We start from the raw sequence: 3,555 nt of genomic DNA, 5'->3' as shown, positions 1-3,555 counted from the left end.
GAAGTAGTCACATCCAGGGAAATGAAAAAGTACTGGGAAACTGTGGAAGATGGAAGGCTGCTAAAATGATATGGTGCTATGGGTTGAATTGTGCCCCAGCAAAAAGAGGGGGTACTATGTGGTTTAAAGTCCAGAAAGGTGTGCGTCAGGGTTGTATCCCCTCACTGTATTTATTCAATCTGTATGCTGAGCAAACCATCAGAGAAGCTAGATTATATGAACAAGAATGCAATATTGGGATTGGAGAAAGGCTTATTAACAACCTGTGATATCCAGATGATACAAACTTATTTGCTGAGAGTGAGGAGGACTTGAAGCCCTTGCTGATGAAGATCAAGGCTTGCAGCCTTCAGTATGGATGACAACTCAATGTCAAGAAGACCCAAACCCTCACGATGTAACCAATAGGTGACATCATAATAAAAGGAGAAAAGGTTGAAGTTGTCAAGGATTTTGTCTTACTTGGCTCGACCATCGATGCTCATGGAAGCAGCAGTCAAGAGATCAAACGATGTGTTGCATTGGGTCAATCTGCTCTACAAGACCTCTTTAAAGGGTTTAAGACTAAAGCGGACCTGACCTTGGCCATGGCATTCTCAGTGGCGACCTAGGCATGTGAAAACTGGACAGTAAATAAGGAAGACTGAAGAAGAAGTCATGCACTTGATTTATGGTGTTGACAAAGACTAGTGAACGTAGGACGGACTGCCAAAAGGACAAACAGGTCTATCTTGGAATGAGGACAGCCAGAACGCTTCTGGAAAGCGAGGATGGCCGGCGAGACTTCATCTCATGCACTTTGGACTTGTTATCAAGAGAGGCCAGTCCCCGGAAAAGGACATCATCCTTCACAGGTGAAAAATATGAAGGCCCTCAAGGGGGGAATTGGTGCGGCTGCAGCAATGGGCTTAAACATAAGAACCATGAAGTGTCTCACTCTGTTGTACATTGGGGTGCTTTGGGTCAGAACCGGCTGGTTGGCACCCAACAGCAACAACTAGAAGCTGAACTAGACAAGGAAGAACCTCCCCCTAGAGCTATGCCCTGGATTCAGACTTCTAGACTTTTGAACTGAGAGAAGATAAATCTCTGCTCTTTAAAGCTGTCTACTAGTAGTATTTCTCGCAAGGCTGTGCTCAGAAACTAAGATACATGATGAACTCATGTAATGTTTGCTCTGAGCTGGATCCTGTCTGTATAAACAGCAGCTGGTAAAACTTGAATGGCATCCGAAGTTGAAAGGTCATCACCTATTAAAATCAGTTTCCGAATTTCATGATGGTAGTGCAATCATACAGGAGAATGTCCTTGTTTGTAAGAATTATACACAAATGTATTCTCATGAGAGAGATATGATGTTAGCAAATGATACTCAAATTACTCAGGGGCCAGAGTTCCTTTTATTATTGCTACAATGATTGCCAAGGTTATTTCCAAAGAAGAAACGTTATTTCATGAAGGAAATAAGGATGACCATCTAGGTTTCCAACCGAATTGGAAATGACTTGGGCAAGAATCTCACATGTCCCTTTCATAAAATGGATTTGGCTCACATGGTCAACGGTTTACAAATCAGCAAATCAAAAGGCCTGCACCTTTTAGACTTCAGTTTGTAGACACTGGAGAATGTGCTAATCGGAATGAGTTACAAAACTGGTTTGAATAGATCAAGTCGTGCATGGAAATGGCAGATCTGAAGAACAGTGGGGTGCAAAAATAGAGTATTTGGTTATCCTGTGGGTTAACGAGGTAATTGACACATTTTACAGGTTACAGAAAGGCCTTGAGTTTCACCAGGCCTTGTGATTCCAAAATTAAATGGTGGTAAAACCCTAGTGGTGCAACAGCTGAGCTCTGGCTGTTGACCAAATGGTTGGAGTGGTGGGTTCATCACAGGCTAAGGGTTTGAATCTACCCATCATTCTGTGGGAGAAAAATGAGGCTGTTTGCTCCCATAAAACCTTAGTCTCAGAGACCCAAAAAGGGACAATAATTCTGTGCCCTATAGGGTCACTATGAGCCACAATGGCAATGAGCTCTGTTTCTTTTGGCTTTGGTTTTTGGATCTGGTCCATGGGAAAGGGACTGGCAACCTGCTTCCATAGGGATTACAGCTTTGGGAATGCTATGGGGCGAGTGTACTCTGTCCTGCGTGGTCACTGGGACGCAGGGCCACCTCTGACAGCTGGTTCCTTTATATAGAAAGAAGCAGGGTTTATTATCCTTGTTTAGAATTTTCTAAGCATTAGTGATGTCCTGATTATTCTTATTTGTTTCACTAGAAGCTTCAACTCATACACAGGGATTGCTTCTTGGTTTCTGTCAGAGAAAGTTGCGATGACTTTGAATTGTCATCGTCTTGGCAACAGTATCGATGTCAATCTTTACAAATCTGTGCTTTGTACTCCCACACCGGCACACACCAGCTCTCTTGCTACATTGCTGGCCGGGAGCCCAGCACCATGACTGTGCAGGGGCCTCTCCCTTATCCAGTTGTTTTGGATTTATTGCAGTCCCTCTCCTTCCGAGGTAAGAGCATTTCCCGCCAGGAGCTGGCTTCCCCAAACCAAAATGTCCACCAGCCCCAACTCACTCTTTCTCTTGAGAATCGCTTTACCAGATGTCAGTTCGTGTACAACATATCCCCCATACACAGTCCTCACGTATTCGTATTTTCTGAAAACTGGAAACAGGCTACTCAATGGGTAATGTTAGAAGCCACAACTCTGCCTAAAGTTTGGCCGTTATTCTGAAGGTTCCAGAATGAAGTTCCTCGTCTTTGGCAAGAGGCTGCACCCTCCACACCCAACCCCAAAGGGTGCACCTCTTTGGAGCTGGTCTCCAAAATCCTGGTGCCCTAGAATCCATTCCCAGAATTCTTGCTTGAGCTCTCAGAAGGAAAACAAAACTCAGGGAACAACTCAAAGTCAAATCTCCTTATTTCTATCCTTTCTTCTGATTCCAATACTTTTTTTTTTTTTTGGAGGCAGGATGATTTTATTTTTTATTAAATCAGTATTTGGTGTTGTTTGGTGCCTCGCGTCAGTTCTGACTCAGTGGCCCCAGAAGGAAACAGTGTCCGGTCCCGGGCAACCCACACAACAGATGATGTTTGAGCCATGGTTGCAGCTGCAATGTCCTTCCATCTGGTTGAGAATCTTCCTCTTTTTCACTGAGCATTTTTATCAACCATGAAGGTCTTTTCCAAGGAGTGGGAAATAGACCCAACTCTGCTTCTAAGATGCTTTCTAACTGTAATTCATAAAAAAAGGGGGGGCTTCATGTGTTCTTCAAGAAGTTCATGCTTGTTCATCAACACCATTATTCAAAGGCATCCCTTCCAAGACGATGAGTCTTCTTTTACACGCATATGAGGCAACTGAAAATGCCCCATGGTTGGGGTCAGGTTCCCCTTAGTCCTCAAAGTGATATTTTTGCTTTTCTACACTTTTTAGAGATCTTTTGCCACAGATTTTCCCAATGCAATACATTGCTTGATTTCTTAGGTGCTGCCTCCATGGGTATTAATTGTGGCCTGACCTAAAATAAGACCGT

Source organism: Echinops telfairi, unplaced genomic scaffold (genome assembly GCF_000313985.2).
Source record: "Echinops telfairi isolate 266 unplaced genomic scaffold, ASM31398v2 ScPeMD7_23;HRSCAF=83, whole genome shotgun sequence".
NCBI classification, from domain to species: domain Eukaryota; kingdom Metazoa; phylum Chordata; class Mammalia; order Afrosoricida; family Tenrecidae; genus Echinops; species Echinops telfairi.
The sequence above is the reverse complement of the archived record's forward strand: the minus strand, read 5'-3'. Positions refer to the sequence as shown.